The following is a 20,070-nucleotide window of genomic DNA, read 5'->3' on the forward strand; positions in this document are numbered from 1 at the left end:
AGGAAACCAAACATTGCAGAATATTTTCTCATTGTTCATGGTGAAATGCAGAACATTTTAAGAGCTTGCGCTCAATATTGTCGGCTGAATCCTAACTAATGAATCATTTCTAAACTCGAATCACACACTAATTAAATGGTAGCTGTAAAGAAATTCATTTAGACAATTTTCCCCCTTTCAAGAAGGACCTGAAAAGAATGGAAGCTCTCCTGGGTTGAGACAATGGAACTTCATGGCCAGCTCCTCTCACTATTGCAAAGGCTAACCCTTCATAAACTTAAGTCCATCCTCCAACCTAAAACCACATTTTTAGAGACTCAAAATCGGAATTTTTTTGAAGAGGAAAAAAATTTTGGGATTTGAATACCGGATTGCCAGAATACCATGGATACCATGGAGTTTTGATGTGCAGATTGAGATGGCTAAGGGAAAACCTGGTGGCTGTCACTGGTACAACTGAATCTGTCTCTCCACTGCAACAACAGATTAAAAATCATGCATATTGGTATTGGAAATTTTTGAAGGTGTTTATATTCGATTTATGTACGTTTAAATTTTCAATATCGTCTTCGTTTGTTTATTTATTAAGGTGTTCGTGTTTGGTTTATATAACGTTTGCGAATATGTTCGTTATATATTCGTGAACATGTTCCTTTACACCTCTAACGGCAAACAAAAGACTTATCATTCATATGATTCTACTTGTTCCAAGAAAAACTCACCTGAAAACCCATATTCTTAGGCCTGCTGCAATCAGCTCTTTTTATTTGATAGCATTGAATTTTCAGAATCTTTCCATTTTTTGATAAGAACATCACTGTCCAATGACAAAAAACCATTTCAACAAGCAGTTCAAGTTAAATGATAAACTGAAGTACTTGGGAAAATACAAGCAGTCCATTATAAGGAATTCCAGTAGTATTTGCATGCATAGCCTTCTGCACGTCCGGCCAATTATAGTATCTCTCGGCATAGTTCTCAGTACACGTATCATAACCCGAAACCCTTCGATGCAGGAGAGTTTTTTTAGCCTTATATGTTGTCATGAACCGTTCAACGCCAAACAAGGAGTATAAATGCTGTACTGATCAATGTCACCGAACTCTGGTTAATGGCATAACTTACAGCAACATCACATCTTGCAGAGCTTTTCTCTTCTGTGAAAGTGCAGTCTTTCATGATGGATTTGTATGTTTTATCTGAAATCATTGAATGGCTCCAGCAGTATGTAACAGTTCCAATACTGTCATAGTAATTATCTGTCACAGCATTTCCTACCTGTGTTGATCAAACAATTTTTAAGCTTTTTGGTTGATTGCTTCTGGTAAGTTATGTACATGTCTGGTTTACTTACCATAAATCCTCTAAGATTGATGATTGAATTCCAGTGAGCTTTGTTATAATAATGGATTTTCTTGGCTAACTGGGGAACATAATGCCCTGTACAAACATTGATAGAAACTTGTTGTAAGTCTAACAAAATTTCCGACTGAGAAACGGCACCGGGACCATTACTTACCTGCATAACTTTCTCCAGTGATGTAAAATTCCCGATGCTTGTAAAATCATCCATTGATGAGATATAAGGGATCCTGAGTGATGAATATATTATAAGATCTCGAGAAGGCCAGTAGGGTGCAATATCGAAACTGTTTAATCACCTGTCCGATTGTCTCCGGATTCTTTAAGATTCGAGCTCGTATTTGTATAGGAGAATCCAAATCCAGCAAGTGATTCGAGGAACAAAATGTTTGCTTCTGCAAACAATTACAACAAAATAGAGGTTTAGCGGCGTTTTTAGACCTATAGCGGTTTTTAAGCGCCGCTAAAACAACTTCCGTTGATAGAAAAAAGCCGTAAGAAGTGCCGGGCAAACCAACGCCGCTAAAGTTCGTGGCGTTTGAGAACAAAACACGCCGCAATAGGTGAAGAGATATAGCGGCGTTTTTTGAACAAACGCCGCAAAAGGTCGATATCTATAGCGGTGTTTTTAACAAACACCGCAAAAGGTCAAGATATAGCGGCGTTTTCTAGATACAAACGCCGCAAAAGTCTAAATCTATAGCGGCGTTTTTTAACAAACGACGTAAAAGGTCAGGTATATAGCGGTGTTTTTTGATACAAACGTCGCAAATATCTAATTTTTTGTGGCATTTTTATGTAAACTCCGGTATTGTCTGTGTTATTTAGCGGCGTTTTTTATACAAATGCCGCTAATGAACACAGAATTGACAACAATTGATTTTCGTTCTTTGGTTACCCCAAATTACATTTTCAACCTGTTCCATTATCCAACAAACATGACATCTATAACAACAAACTCTTTCCATCACAACCAACTTCAAATCCATTATAGTAAATAAAAGTTTACATTAACGTAATAGGTAATGTAGTTAAACATTGTTTAGTATTAACAAAACATATAACATAAATAAGACCTAAGATGGTGGACTCTGAGGTTGTGTTTTTTGTATATCTGCATCATAGCTTCTAGTCCATTTTCAAATTCTTTATATTTCTGCTGATATGTGCTTCACTCTCTGTTTTCCTCGCTCATTCTCGACTTTCATGTTAGCCATTTTTTTGATCCATTTCAGCAAACTGTTGTTTTAAACGACTAACTTCTAATTGGGAAGACTGAGATTATGCTGACATATACTTAGATGAATGGATCTAAAATATTTGGTGGAGTAACGAATGATCCTTGATAGTGAACCGACCATATCTTTCAGGACCCAAAACGTCATTAATAACTTGATTTTCGATGTCATCCACATTAACAAGACCATGACTTGAAGCCGTAGCTTCATACTCTGCCCTTTTATCCCTCAATTTTTCCTAATAAAAAGTAAATAATTATTTAAAAAGAAGAATGTCATACTACATATATAAATAAAACATAATTCAAATCCTCTATCCAATAAATGTACCATAATTTCTACAGCTTCAGCAGTCATAGGAGTGTCATCCTTTTTTGTTGTGTCATGTCGAAGAATTTGATTCGTCCAGCTTTAGAACCAGATGTATTTTCCAACAGTGTACCATAATATAATTAATTTGAGTTAGTTTGTACATGGAATACAAATAACTATGCGAATAATCTATAATACCTTGTCATTAGCTATACAAGAAAAGCTCTTTGATCCAGCCGTGTGAGTAAACTTTTTTTGTTGCCTGCTAGCAACACCAACATGCTCTCGGTCCTACAATTTCAAACAACCACTTATAAAGTCAATATTATAATTCGTTAAAATTATTTTTGAAAAATACATTATACTTATCCTTTTTGTGAACTCCAAAATCTAACTGTATCTTCCCATTGATACCTGAGCATTCCAGGTGGGACAATTTGTAGCTTCTCTTCAAGGCTGAGATCATTCTTGAAGTATTTCTTTTTTTAATGAACTCTTGTGGTCTCTCCATCTCTTCCCTAATGCTTGCTTCAAATAATCGTCAGAGACCTCTAAAGAAAAAATTCTCCTACACATCAAATAAGTGTTCAAAGTAAGTATAAATTACTATTGAATTGTTATAGATTATCTATTATAATGACATTATTACCTTAACAAAATCCAAAGCCTGATTTTTGTTACTCTTAGGCATTTCACGCCATGACCCATAATTGATCAGTAAAAGATTAACATTACGTGCAACTATGCCTAAGTAACCGAATAGAAGACGTGCTTCTGGGCCAATAGGTTGACCGACATCGTTTCTTGAAACTTTGACACGATGCCCAGATGGAAGTTGGTATAATTCCTTCAACGTTGTATGTCCTCTAGTCTTGCGTGTTCCAACATTTTTAATTATATAAGAAATTATTAAATATAAGTTTTCAAAATGAACAAACAATTAAATAAAGTGTCGAACATTACCTTGAATTTCTACACCTTCTTCAAACGTAATAGGATCTTCCAAAGAGTAAACAACATTCGACTCCTCATTATTTGTTTGTTCATACTCTTCAGAAGCTCAAACAATTCACAAATAACTTATTTTTCTCTTCGGCATGATATCTGTAATAAACAAACAACATTTTGAGTAAGAAAATGATTTAATTAATGAATATATTGAATGACAACATATTAAAAGTTATAACATTATAAAATAAATAAATTAAGATATAAAATCTTACGACATTCATATGTCATATCAGTTGTCATAAATATCTTCATCAATGCCCTCCTGAACCCATTGAAATTGTGTTGTATTAGTGATAGTTTCATCTAAGTTTTGAACTACAAAAGGTAAAGATTCTAATCTTGTTTCAATATAGTCTCTACTTCCATCCCCGATGTCTATCAAGTCTCTGGGGGTATTACGGAGCACAACATACCAACCGTCATCCATTGGATCATGACAGTAAAAAACCTGTTTCACTTGAGAAGAAAATACATATGGCTCATCCATCAATCGTTGACCAGTGTGAATTAATCGAGAGAAATTCACCATTGTAAAATCGAATTTATATCTTTTTATGCCTCGAGTATTGTTTACATCAACACAGTCATACCGAAACAACACAACCTTTCGTTTTCCATAATAATCTAACTCAATAATATCTGTAAGAATTCTATAATAATCAACATCTCACTCCAAAAGATTATTGTCCCTAACACTAACATAACTTGTAGTTGAAGAAGCAACTATGACTCCACAATTTTGTGTCCTCCTTAATCTTTCACGAGATTTCGTGTGGAACCTGAACCCATTAATGAGGAAGGCAATATATCTTTTAACTATTCTATTCGGACCTTGAGAAATACATTTAACATCTTCACTAACTTCTCTCCCACTCCAAACCTATTACACATGAATGGTGAATTAATTTGCATTGATTTTGATATAAAAAGAAATACATATATTATTTATAACTATGTGGAATTATTTAGTTGCTTACCGTCTGGCCTAAATATTCATGAAAAGTTTTTGTGAATAACTTATGCATCTCTCACTGATGTAATCTTCGGGAGCGTGCACGAGATCTCAAGACTTATTTAAACCCACTATAAATTATATTATGTCGTTAAAGAATGAGAAATATAAAGATTAAGAAATTTCATTAATATGATGGAAAAGAACATATCAGTGTGCTTGTACCCAAGACATATCATCTAAGTGTGCAATTTCAACTTTCCCTAGTGGTTCACCATAACTTCCAAACAAATAATTTGAGGTAAGTCATTATTACTGAACATATCATTTCTATTTGGTCTATTCCATCTTGTTTCAACATCTTCCAAATATCTAGAGCAAAATTTCATACATTCCTCTGCCAAATACCCTTCAGCAATTGATCCTTCCGGATAACGCTTATTACGACTGTAAGACTTCAACTTGCATAAGAACCTATACACTAAACATTATATATGTAAATACGTTTTATTTAAAGGTATAATTACCAGTCATTTGAAACATATAATTCAATTAACACCTCTCTATAGGGTACATCCATCGATAGAAAACTGGTCCACCAACTCTTGCTTCGTGAGGAAGATAAATTAGCAGATGCACCATAATTGTGAAGAATGAAGGCGGAAATATCTTCTCCAAGTTGCATAAAGTCAAGGCGGTTCGATCTTGTAGTTTATCAAGTTCTTCAACCACATATGGCTTTCATTATATTAGAAAGTTCAATGATACAAGACGTCATCTTACTCGATATGCAACCGCGTACAACTACTGGCAGTAAATCTTACATTAATATGTGATAATCATGTGACTTTAAAGAATAAAGTCTTCGATCTTTGACACTGACACATCGAGATATATTTGATGCATACCCATCTGGGACCTTTAAATCCTTCAACATCGTATTCCCATTAGGATGTAATTGCGGATGAAGATCATGCCGAATTCCCATGTCGACTAAGTCAAGTCGACTCTTGAGATTATCTTTAGATTTTTTGCCATCATTCAGAATGGTCCCGATAATATTCTCAATATGCATTACATCAAGATTATGTCTCAAAATCTGATTCTTCAAATAAGGTAACTCGAAGAATATACTCCTCTTTTTCCACAAGTCTACCTCATTTGGATCATCCTCTTCATCAGACTCATCATCACTCTGTTGGTCAACATCCACTTCTTCATTCACCTGCTTTGTCTTTTTCCTTGATTGTATATTCGTTGGTTGATTAATCTTTCCATAAGTAAAATTTATATGTTTCAACATTGAGAATATATCAGACCATTTGTTTGGTAAGGAAATTTTTGAAACTCTTCATCACCATCAAACATATTCTTTTAACTTCTAAATATATGATTATCAGCTAACCACCGACGATATCCCATATAAGAGAACTTCTTTCCATTAAACAACCACTTGGAACATGTTTGTGCAGCACAACAAGGACAAGCATAACGACATTTGATACTCCAACCAGATAAATTTACATACGCAGTAAAATCATTAATTGTCCATAATAAAGTAGCGTGTAAATTAAAGTTCTCATTCTTCAACATATCATATGTTTCGACCCATTCCCATAACTTTTTCAACTCTTCAATAAGCGGCTGCATATAAATATTAATATCATTTCCGGGACCTTTCTTGCCAGGGATTATCATGGATAAGATAAAAGATGATTGTTTCATGCAAATCCACGGAGGCAAATTGTATGAAACAAGTATAACAGGCCAAGCACTATACGAAGTTCTCATGATTTTGAAAGGATTAAATCCATCAGTTGCAAGATCGAGCCTGACATTTGAGGATCTCTCGCAAGATACTTGTTGTCAAATGACTTCCAAGCTAAAGATCCGCAGGATGCCGTAATAATCCATCATCGGTTCTTCCATCATGATGCCACCTCATAGACTAAGCAGTCTTGGAGGACATAAACAATCTTGTAGCCTAGGTATGAGAGTAAAATATCGCAAAATCTTTACCGATTTCTTTCTTGATCGTGCTTGAGCTTCATCCTCACTCACATTTTCTGCATCCCTAGTCATCCATCGAGATTTTCCGCATATATGACAAGACTCCTGATTTTTTCGATCACTCCAATACAACATACAATCATCTGGACAACTATGAATTTTGTCATATCCAAGACCCAAATCTTTTATCATTTTCTTCATATCTTTGCATGATTGAGAGATTTTGCAAAAGGAAACACTTCTCCTAGTAACTCCAACAATTGCGTAAAGGAGTTACTAGTCCACCCTCCCGAGCATTTTAAGTGGAAAGACGAATGCAGAATGATAGCTTTGAATATTTTGACCCCTCATAAAATTTTTCATTCATTTCATTGAGCAACTTGTAAAACTTTGCCGCTTCTCCATTTGGCTCTTCAACACATCCACTTCTTCCTATCTCAATGAAATCATTAACATCATTGTCACATTCATTTTCTGTAACAGATTGATGATGATTGTGCATATTAAATGCATCTTGTAACATCCCTTCCATGTCATCTTCTCTAACAGTTCGATGGTGAGAAGTAGTATGATAAGTAGAATAACTCGTGGAAGAAGATCTACCTGATATAAACTCTCCATGAAATATCCATTTTCTATACCTGGAACAAATCCAAAAACATCTAGATGCTCATACACAACTTCACGAATGTGCCAATTAATGTTAGCACACTTCTTACAAGGGCACAAAATCATATTCTCTTGGCTTGCATTCAGAAAAGCTAAAGTTAAAAAATTTTCGGCTCTATTTCGATATTCATCTATTATCCTTGAGAAATCCATCCAACTCTTATCCATTTCGTATTTCTGCAGTTCCAATTTCAAATGTTAATTGGTAATATTATACATAAAGTTAGAACCTAAACAGAAGCATTACATTTAATTTCACAATTTATATTATTAATAAATTGGAAATGAAAAAAACACGCTAATTGCGTTGCAGTACAAATAAATGCTCTCGGTAATCTTCATGCTTTTGCAGAAATTGTTTGTGACTTGCTTGCTCGGTCAGAACTAAAACTAGTGAATTAAAAAATTAATAAAATATCATTTTTGTCTGCCTCACATTTGTCTTATTTATGGTTGCTCTTTTTCTAGCACAGTGAACATACGCTCGAAGTGTTGAGTGAATAAATTATATTATTTAAAATTTTTTTTATCTCCATTATAAGAACTGTACAATAAAGCTTAATCATCCAACTATGAAATCCATGTACGTAAAAAAATGTTAGCTTCATTTTTCACTCTCTCGTTCTTCTTTGGACCAAACGGAATAATGTTTTTTGTGTTAACAAGGAAAAACCGAATTTTCAGAACTATAGAACACATGTATTTCAATAAACTGCCCTACCAAAAGATAATGGTTCCCTAAAGTAGTTGGCAGGAAGGGAAAATTGCTGCACGGAAAATAAACGCACATGGATGATGATTTACAAATAGAGCCAATGAACTTCGAAAATGTAATTGCATCAGAAAAAAAAGATAAGATTAAATTGTAGACAGGAAACTTACGTGAAGCAATCGGTTTTCCAAATGACTCTTTGTTGAACAGCAGTGAAAAGATCAACCACCTTGATATCCAATTCCTGTCAGAGCTGGATACACGATTCAGAATAAGTCCGGAATAACTCATTTGTTCATCAACAGGAGGACAAGTAAGAAATATGAGGCGCGTTCAATCCGGAAGGCTCTGGTTACGGTCTAGGAGAAACTAATAAAAAGTCAAATTACAGTACTTGTGTAAATATTTGGCATTTAGCTAATTTTTCCTTCTCATCTTAGCATATGTTACTCGCATGTTTTGCAGAAGAGTTTTAACAAATTAGAAATAGAAAAATGAAACTCCGTACGAGGGACACATAAACAGAGAAAGACCATAATGACTCTTCTATTAATTTTTTGAATAGCACATAAACAGATAAATACCATAATGACTCTTCTATTGAGCTGCGATGAACAGAAAAAACCTTTTCTCAAAGGAAAAACAAAGGCAATTGGGGTCTCACAAAGAGCATTTCGTAGCTCATTCAATCATACATAAAAGTCTGGTTGCTTGAGACAATGGGGGTCTTGAAAGTTATGGTTGCTGAAACCAAAGGTTGGGTCTTATTTAAGCTAGATACGTCAAGTAAATGTTTTAGCCGACAGAAAAGAAGAAAATAGGAACTGCATTGTCAATGAATGTGTAATATCAGTTATATTCTCGCATCTATATTCGCACAGAGAAAAACTGACGCCAGACAGAATAGTGATTATACTGCAAGCGCTCTAACAGATGATTCACAAGAGAAAATTCGCCCAAAAAAAATCCAGAGAAAAAAAAGTCTCTAGGGTTTAATAAAATATTATCAAATCAAACAATGCCAAAATCAGTCCACAAGCTGGACTGTTATAGTCAAAAATCGTCTTTATTCGAATTTTGCCAAAAAATAGCAAAATCTCGAAAATCACTCTAAATTGAAATTCGAAATAAAATAAGCAATCTTCAAAAAATCCGGCCTAAATCGGATTTAAATTGATTTCCTAATTGACAATCGAAATATTACTATAAATAGTAAAAAATATCTAATTCTAGTGATTCGGAGGGGAAAACAGCAGAATTTGAGGTTGAAAAAAGGCCACACGGAGCGTAGCTCGATGTGGAGAGCGTGCGCGTCGAAAAGAGTTTTCCGGATTGGGGTCTTATGCGCGATTCTGACACCTGTAGCCAAAGTTATGGCCAAAAGACTGAAACATACTCAAAACGATCCCAATGAGGAACATGTCACAATCAATTCTCGCCTTTGCGCTGATCTGCCAATTCATGGTATCTCAGCGCCATCAAGGTGCAATCTGACAGCTCAGCATCATCTGTCTCGGATCCCCTGCATCAAAAACACATAAAAAAACTAAATTGGACTAAAAGGAATACAATTTTGGAACTATTTTGTTACTGATTCAGGCATTATTGAGGCCAAATATAATGCATATTGAAGCTCCAACCTGACATGAAACAAATTTTGTAACTTCAAATGGTGCATGACTAAACAGTTCTTCCCATCATAAAATCCAAGTGTATTAACTCGTATACTTCACAAACCCTCTCCTACAATATACCCTGACTCGTCTCTCGGTGACCCTTTTCAACCGTTGATGACACTAGAAAATTCGTCCACCATTGACACCACAATCTAACACCTAAAATCATCAAGAACCCCCAAATTCCCCCGGAAAAACACCAAAATAACCATCATCTCTCATTTACCCGAATTACCATTGAGCTAAACTGATTCATCGGCAAGTAAATCACATGCAGCTTTTCATCCAAATGGATGGTTTTCGATAACGAAAATGGCAGAGTGCGAAGGAGAAGAGATATATACCTTTTGTTGACCGGAAACTGGCGACGGCGGCTTAATGTTGCGCTTCTGATGATGGTTTCCCGGGGGTGACTTCACTGTGATGGTTAGGAAATTGTGAATGAAACAATTAGGGATTTGGAACTCGATGGCTTAAAGGATTGGACAATCGCTGCGTTTATAATAAAAACGCCGCTAATGTACATGACTATTGGGGCCTTTATTGCAAAAAAATGCCACTAAAGTACATGACTATTGCGGCATTTTAACAAAAACGCCACTAAAGTACGAGTCTATAGCGATGTTTGCATAAAAACGCCACTAAAGTAAGAGTCTTTCGCGGCGTTTTCATACAAACGCCACTAAACATTTTGATTTTTCAGAAAGGGAGGGAGGGAGCGGGAATGAAAAAAATAGGTGAAGGGGAAAACATGAAAACGGGTGCGGTAAATTTTAAACTTTAGCGGCGTTTGTGTTTAAAAACACCGCTAAAGTACGAGTCTATAGCGACACTTTTTATAAAAAACCACTAAAGTACGAGTATATATCGACTTTGTATAAAAATGACACTAACATATGAGTATATAGCGGCGTTTTTATAAAAACTCCGCTAAGGTACAACTATGTTGCGGCGTTTGTTGAAAAATGCCACTATAGATAAACCTTATTGCGGCATTTTTATATAAATGCCGCTAAAGTAATACTCTTTAACGGTGTTTGTTGAGAAACGCCACTATAGATGAACCTATTACTTCGTTTGTCTAAAAACGCCACTAAAGTACTACTCTATAGTGGCATTTTTATTCAAAACGCCACAATGAAGAACAAGAATTTTTTGATGAATTGACTATAACTTGATACCTCTATCATATTCGGACATAGATACGAAGTACAAGCATGAAAACACATGATGAATGCATGTCGAGTTCGGATACCGGAGATTAAACGAGTTATAAACATTGGATTATTATCTGTGTTCCATGAATATTTGTTAAGATAAAGGGATGAACCAGTCTTATTAATCCGAAATGGTCCGATTTCCTCTGACGCTCCATATGCAACAGATGAACAACCAGGTCCTGTGCACAGTGAGCCAAGGACATGTTCAAAATCATCAAATAAAATCCACAATTTCTTATTCACAACAACTGTTTTACTTTGTACTTTCAAAATACATGAACTTTGAGCACCGGGACAAGTTCTTGATGAACCTGGAAGAGATGTGACCTTTGAAATGAGAGGTTCCAATGGTTAAAAAATGCATGATTTCAAGCAAGAAAGCAAAGCAACATCAAAGAGTGGTCCAGCTAGCTAAGCTAAGCTAAGCTAAACCACTTGCAGTAGGGCCAACCTTTGTGTGCATTGTGGAGCAAATACTGCAGAAACTTGGGGCTCTCAAGGACATGAAATGGCCATTATTACCCCAGAATTTGTATCTAATCACAGTTATTTTTCCTTCCTTGAACTACATTCAAAGTCTCGGTTTACCCTTAACCAGTAGGTAAGATTGTGACTACTATATGTATAAATTACGTATATAACATTTAATGGTTTCACTGGAGCAATATGAGAAGGAACGCCTACCTTCTTTGCTCTTAATAAAATATCTAAGCTGACAGTTTTCTTCTCAGATGTCAGCTTCTGTTATTAATATGCCAGATAGGGACCCATTTTATTATTATTTTCACTAAACATCCCCCAAATTTACAATTTGATCCACATATTTTAATACGTTTAAAATATAAGGTACTACTTAAATAGATTAGAGTGTTTTAGGGTTAATTTAGAATCTGAGACATTGTTTTAAAGACTTGAGGGAGTTAATCCAGTTTAATAGTAGTTGAATTCTTCCTCCATTTCTGGGTCAGAACAGCTCGTGCAACCCACATCATCACCACCACCATGTTCACAGAAATGCTCGTGCTTCAAAGAAACAAAACGGAACTGTAGCATTTGAGGCAAAGCTTCTTTTTTTCTCTAGTTTCCATGGCTGCCTTCTCTCTCAAGTCAACTCAAAGACAAAGATAAAGAAAGGTGGAGGGGTGCATTTTGCAGCAGAAGGCTTGGGATGGGAATTTTGGACGATTCCTACTGGGAAAAAGTTACTTCACTTTTGTAGTAGCTTTTTGGGGTTTCTCTTTTGCCTTGAGAAACAAGACTACCAGATACAAACAAATCGGATAAACAAAGTGCTTTTTTGCTTGAGGGAAATATGATGGAGTTTATTCAGTTTGTAGAAGGAATAAAGAACCCTAAAAGAGGATACAGACACACAGAAAGACGATGGTCCCACTAGATCGGTAAATGAGATGAGACAGACGATAAACTATTCAAATTCAGTATTCAGTAATACTTAAGCTCAACTCGGCTCACTAAGGATGTTTCAGTTATTACTCAAGCTCAACTCGGCCCACTAGGCATGTGGGATGTTTCAGTTTTCTAATTTGCTCTTAAAGTGGTGCAATTCATGGCATTGTGACTTTTAAAAATCTCCATTATCGTGCATGCAAGCTCGTACTACATGGTAAAATCCAGAAACAGATGATATAGAAAGAGTCTGACCTCCATTGAGCCAAAGCACCAGAGGATTCTTCTCAGCAACCGAAGTGGCTTCGATGAGAAAGTAAAAGCGAGCCCGGCCGTGGGTCTTGTCGACCGTAATGTAGCCCGAGAACTGTGAAAACGACACCGGAAGTTGTCCCGGAAGTGATGAGATTCGATCCAATCGCTGTTGTTTCGGTACAGAAGCAGCAGCAAAAATGCCGTCCACAACGAGTGAAGCTAACAAGAAGAAGAAGAAGCATTTGCTTTCAAAGTAGTTTGCTGCTGCCATTTCAGAATTCAGACCCAATGAAGCACAAGGCTAATGCCATAGGTTTTATATATGGTGAATTTGCTGTGCATTACACCATAGAGAGAGAGACGAGGGGTCCATAACCCATCATAAATGCATCACAAGACTCCATGTCTTGCCATACTGAAATTTTGTAAAACAAAATATATATATATACTAGTCTAGTAGTAAGTGAAAACCCTAATGGAAAGGCATGCATTAACTTTCTAAATCTGTAATATCTTGAAGATGTACTTAAACTAACATGGATCTAAAGAGAAGGTCCTTTTTAAAATAATAGCCTTTATATAATAAGAGTATATTCAAAATCATTACTGTACTATCGCAATAGTTATAATAAATTATATTCATAATCCTAAAAGACAAGAATCGAAAAACACAGTCACAACAAATAAAACACAATCTCAACTACAATTTGAATTTCTTTTACTTAACTAAGCATTTTTGGGTTCTTGTAAGAGCATAGGTACCAAATCCCATTAACGGAGAAGGGTAGACGTGTAAAACTTTGGTTTCTAATTAGTTTTGGCATGTTATCAGCCATATATAAATACAATTATCTTATTATATAAAATAATATTAGTTTAAGTATAATATCAAAAAATTCTCTATTTTTGTACTTGTATTCTTTTTTTCCTTGATTTTTGTTTAGTCGGTGATGACATCATCTTACTATTAATTATTAATTTCCGATAATTATTATTTTTCTTCTTTTTTTTCATACTATACTTATTTATTTATCTTTTTTCTTGAGTTTTTTAATATTAAATAATAATCTTTGTTCTTGTAATATACTTTTCTCTACTTTTGCGCACATCTTTCCTATGCTCTTGTGGCACGTTCTTTATAACTTTTGGTAAGTTTTTCGCATACTTCTACGGTCATGTTGGTGTTTGTACAAAAATCCTCACAATATTTGTTTTCTGATTGGTTTGTTGGTGATCACGTATTGTTAGATCAACTTTTTGATAAAAAATGTTTGTTGGCATAATCAAAATTGTATGGCAAAACAGTCTACCAAATTGGTTGGTTCGTTCACCACCATTTTATCAATTTGTAAAGTTTCTTGTTAGCCAAAAACAAGAAGTTTTATGATTAATGTTGAGTTCTTTTGATGTTGGACGTTATTCACATTGGAATGTTTCATTTTTCTTTACATATCTTTAGGTTTGATAAATTTATTTTATGTGAGAGTATTTTGGTGACTATTATTCTCATTTTCTTTTTTGAATATGATGTAATTTTGATTCCTTTTTATTTTTCTATTAAATAAATTCAGTTTCCCTCGTAAAAAAAAAAATATATCATCAACTTATCTTTTAACGTATAATAAAATGTTTATTTGAATATTTCAAAATTTTTAAACACCCTAACTCTGAATGTTTTAGTATTACTTTATCAAAATAATAATTTGAAGATAAGATTATTAATTGATTAATGATATAATACATCAATCTATTTTAAAGTATGGAGTTGATGAAACTACTATTGCTTGCAAATTTTTAGTAAAAAATTAATATTTTATTGGCGCGATATAAAGTTACATTAGCACTTTATCACATGAGGTTATGTTACAATTATGTAGGAGTAGATGAATTTTCATTCTATCTCTTGCAAAATAAAAAACTCTAAATTACGAAAGTTTATTTTAACATTTTTGATTTGTCGACACCATTTTTCGCCTGGGTGGGAAAAAATTGTACCGACTTAAGGGTTTTTCTTTGAAAAGATTTTGAAATTTGAGGAGTCGCCACCAATCATTTTAATGTATGATCAGGATACCATAAAACCGAGTGATTTTAATAAAATTTTATTTCTATCAAAATACCAAGTTTAGGATCTACGAAACCAGAAAATTGGTTCGAGAGTCAGTTACGCGTGAGGAAGGATTAGCACCCCCACAGCACCAAAAAATTGGTACCTAGTTGATTACCTTATATTTAAAATAAAAATTTTGAGTTCAAACTTTATCTAATTTAAATCATTACGGGTGCAAAGTTAAAAGGGTATTCGTTTATTAAAGCCATAGCATTCACCCTTAGCATGAATGCGAGAGATAAACTATTATGCCCAATAACCGAACATTGCCTTGATTTTAAGAAATCACGTCGCAGTTTTAAAAAGGATGTCGACCTATTTCGGGAATTACCAGTGGTCACCCCCTGAGCATACTTGCGGGAGATATACTATTGACTCCTTAATAACTGAACATTGAAATAATATGCAATCAAACAATTTATTATTAATCCTAATTAAACTAAATGTAGATTAAGGTTTTTTTTCTATTTTAATGTGTCAAATTATGAAAATTAAAGAAACTAGAGGCATAAACCTAAAACGTAGGCTCTAATATTAATCTTAATTGATTTTTAACCAATTATTAAATCGAATAATCGATATGGTCCCTTGAGCATTTAGGCGAGGGCCAACTCGAATTACTCCTTAAATTTAAGGGCCCAGATAACAATCTAACCTGAAGTGAAGATTCTAATAAATAACATATTTAATTATGTTAATTCAAAAATTGTAATTAAAAGTTTAAGGACTAATGTACAAGGAAACTAAAGTCTAGAGACCTAAATGTAAAACTTTAAAGTTTTGGGACCTAAGATAATGATAGTCCAAAGTTAAGGGACTAAACCTATGATTTAAGGCTCTAACTAGCCCTATTATTTAAACTAAAGTAGACCTAACTAAAAAGTCATAGGGACTAAAGTTAAGCTAAGGATTGAAAAATTAATGTGATAAATTAACAAATTATTGATTCAAACAACCAACTCGAGCAATCAGACATTTTTATGCGAAAACTCAAATTGGATTGTTCCCTAATTAAAACTAAGGTGAAAACTAGTATCTAAATCAAATATTTAATATGGAAACAACCTGACCTAAGAGTAATATAGAACATAATAAATCTAAGGAACAAATAAAAGTAAATTAAGAAAACATAAACATGCATGAAATTTTAAATGTATTAAAATTAATAATTATAAAATATAAATTCTAAATTAAATATTGACTGACACTAATGTTAATTAATAAATAATTATATGGTGACTAAATTAAAGTCAGCAACATAGTACAGGGACCAAATTCAACTAAGTATGTGAATTTTAAAATGAGGACTAAATTGAAATAAATGTAAAATCAAAAGTGCAAAATTGAAATTAATCAGTGACCTAAGTGTAAAAACACACTTAAACTAGAGTGAATAAAACATAATTTTCTCTTTTTATCAACTAATAATCCAAATAGGTAAAATCACAAAATCAAGCCATAAAAATTAAATAAGCACGAAAATGTCACAATAGGTGACTAAAATGCAAAAAATGCTAAAACGAGGGGACTAAAAAATATAACAATAATTCATAACACTCATAAAAAGGGTAAATAACAAATTAGGTCCTCATAAGTGACCAAATGCAAAAATTGATTAAACTTGGGATTTAAACACAAATACCCATAAACTACTAATAAAACACTCTCTTTTTCATTTTAAACCCAAAACCCAATTTTTTTCCAAACTCTCTCAACTCTCCCTTCTCTCTCGGCCGACGACCCATTGGCCCCTTATGCCACCGCTTGACAGCGACTTCGGCCACCACCCATGGTAGTTGGAATTCCTAAACCAAACCCAAAACAACCCCTCACCTTTTTTAACCTTCTAAACTAAGATCTAGGATCTAAATCCCCCAACAAGGCTCCTAAATACCCCAAAACTCTCCTAGATGTTTCAGTTTCCCTATCTCTGACCCCACGATGATAAAAGTCCCTTCGATTTCTCCTTTCAAGTAACTACTCGATTTCCTTTTATATATATATATATATATATATATATGTATTCGAAAATGAGAAAAAGAGGGAAAAAAAAGCTTTTTACCTTATTTTTTGGTTTTTTATTGCTTCTAAAATTAGTGGGAAAAAGAGTCCATTTACATGCTTTGTATCAGGATTCTATACCCGATCTTTACAGAGATATAAATAAAAAAAATACAAAAGGAAACCTAACATAATGCCATCACTTTTTGTAATGATTTTGGGTTTTTAATACCCCTGATTTTTTGGTTTTTGTTGAGATATCTGACAAATTTGTTTGGCTAGGCTTGACGGTAGCGACAATCGGTGTGGCTAGACGTGGAACAAGCTCAGTAGGCGGCTAGAATCCTAACTCTGACAATGGCAGTGGTAGCTAATAAGGATGTGTTAGGGTTAGCGTTAGGGTTTGGACTTTGGTTTGGGTTTGGTTTGGGCCCAGTTTTGTTTGTTGGGTAATGGGCTTGGGGTTGGTTTGGGTATTTTGGGTTTGTAATAATAATAATAATAATAATAATAATATAATAATAATATATAATAATAATAATAATAATAATAATAATAATAATAATAAAATAATAATACTGTAATGTAAGGCGATGGATGAAAATGGTGACTACAACTACCCTCTTTGCTTGTTGCAGTGGAACTAAAAGAGAGCAAATACAAGGCACCATTTTTCAAAGCGATCATTATTTCTCAAGCTGCAAGCTCTTCTATGGAGATGTCAATATATATTGTATTTGAAAAATGAGAAAATGAGGGAAAAAAGCTTTTTACCTTATTTTTTGGTTTTTTTATTACTTCCAAAATTAGTGGGAAAAAGAGTTCATTTACATGCTTTGTCTCGGGATTTTATACCCGATCTTTATAGATATATAAATAAAAAAATAAAAGGAAACCTAACATAATGCCATCACTGTTTGTAATGATTTGGGTTTTAATGCCCCTGATTTTTATGGGTTTTATTAAGATATCTGACAAATTTGTTTGGCAAGGCTTGATGGCGGTGACAATCGATGTGGCTAGACATGGAACAAGCTCAGTTGGCAGCTAGAGTCCCACTCTGGTAGCAATAGTGGTAGCTAATAAGGATGTGTTAGGGTTAGGGTAGGTTAAGGTTTGGCTTTTGGTTTGGGCCCGGGTTTTGATTGTTGGGTAATGGGCTTGGGTTTGGTTGAGGTATTTTGGGTTTGTAATAATATTTTTAAAATAAATAATAATAATAATAATATAATAATAATAATAATAATAATGTAAGGTGGTGGATGAAAAATGGTGACTACAACTACCCCTCTTTGCTTGTTGCAGTATAACTGAAATAGAGCAAAGACACAAGGCACCATTTTTCAAAGCGATCATTGTTTGTCGAGCTGCAAGCTCTTCGATGGAGATATCAATCCTCCTCATTCTATGATGGATAAGACTTGATTAAACAAGTTCTTTTCATTATGAACTTATTCTCTAATAAACGTTGATCCAACTCCTTTTGCGATGGAATTAATCTTAGGGCTAATGCTAATCCAACTCTTTATATGATGGATGAGCCAAGGTTGAACAAGTTCTTCTCATTATGAACTTCTTCTCCATCATCGGATGAGTTCTTCTTATATGAACTCTCCATTGGAAATATTGATCCACCTCATTCTATGATGGAATCGAACCAAGGTTGAACAAGTTCTCATTATAAACTTCTTCTCCCTCGTCGGATGAGTTCTTCTCATTATGAACTATCAATTGGAAATGTATATCCACCTCTTTATGTGATGGAATCAGACAAAGTGACGATGCTAATCCAAATCTAGATGCGATGGATGAGCCAAATATTGATGTTGTTCCAACTCTTTATGTGATGGAATCGAGCTAAGGTTAAATAAGTTCTTCTCATTACGAACTTCTTCTCCCTTGTCTGATGAGTTCTTCTTATTATGAACTCTCCACTGAAAATGTTGATCCACCTTCTTTTATGATAGAATCGAACCAAGGTTGAACAAGTTATTCTCATTATGAATTTCTCTCTTTCTTCAGACGAGTTCTTCTCATTATGAACCCCTCCATTGGAAATGTTGAATGGTTTATCCTTTCTTTTAAAATTTTTAAACTTGAAAAAGATTATAATATGCTAGTGACTTTCATTTAAAGTACCCGAAGGTAATAACTTGATGGTCCTCAATTTTTGTTGAGATCCATTTTTTCAATAGTAAAAATATGGACTAATTCTTTGCTGAAATCATCTTCTTCCTCATGAAGTTGTGAGATGAAATCTTTGTTGATTCTCTGAATTCCTTTCAAATGTTCAAAACATGATGAAAAATGAATATGTATGCTCTTATTTTTGCAAATGCCTAAATATGCATGATGCGATTTTCCTGTTTCGAGTTCTAAGGTCTTATAGATCGTTTTTCTATCTTCATTGTGTCCTCATCTTCGCTGGGTCTTTCCTGATCCGTGATCCTGGCTTTCTTCATTTCTAAAATCAAGATTGATCTCTTAATATTCTATGTGTGTTTCTTCCCGGGAGCGGCCGAAGATATGCCTTGGAACGAACTATGTTATTGTCATTTCATTATTTATTTTGTTATTCAAGTCATTGACATCTCTCATATCACCTTCTGTCAACCACTTTCTTCAATGAATATGAACATTTTCATGGTGGATTACCTTGGATTCCTTGTATTTTATAGGTTAATTCAAAATAATACCGAGAAATTACTTGTTTGAAATTGGGTTATGTTAGCCTGTTTGTGACATGAAGAAATAAATGATCTGAAGCTTGAAGTGATAATCATGAAATTTATTGATAAACTATATGTTTTTACACAAAGTCATGGCAATCGAAAGAATTGAGTAGAGACTCTGGAAACAAAAGGCATATGTCCTAATGAATTCTAGCCCAAGTGTTCCTGAATCAGTTAATTTGACACCTCGAGGTGATCCTTTGTCTGGGAGATCTCAATGTCACGAAGCTGTCTGCATATGTGAAGTCACTTGCAAAAGATCCAACTTTCGGGAGGTTTTACTTGCCTAATGCCCCCAATACCAAAATGCATTTGAGCCACATTTTCAGGTTTTCAACTCAAACCCTTCATTTGGTTTCAAGACGTCATTTACGAATTTTCATCTTGAACCCTTATTTTTATT

General features: G+C 34.2%; 1 pseudogene; it reads right to left on the reverse strand.

Moving 5' to 3' along the window:
* Window positions 1–93: 93 nt before the first annotated feature.
* Window positions 94–13,095, reverse strand: LOC120177557 (annotated as a pseudogene).
* Between the last annotated feature and the right edge of the window lie 6,975 nt (window positions 13,096–20,070).

This window comes from Hibiscus syriacus, unplaced genomic scaffold (genome assembly GCF_006381635.1).
Source record: "Hibiscus syriacus cultivar Baekdansim isolate YM2019G1 unplaced genomic scaffold, ASM638163v2 tig00112293_pilon, whole genome shotgun sequence".
Taxonomy (NCBI): Eukaryota; Viridiplantae; Streptophyta; class Magnoliopsida; order Malvales; family Malvaceae; genus Hibiscus; species Hibiscus syriacus.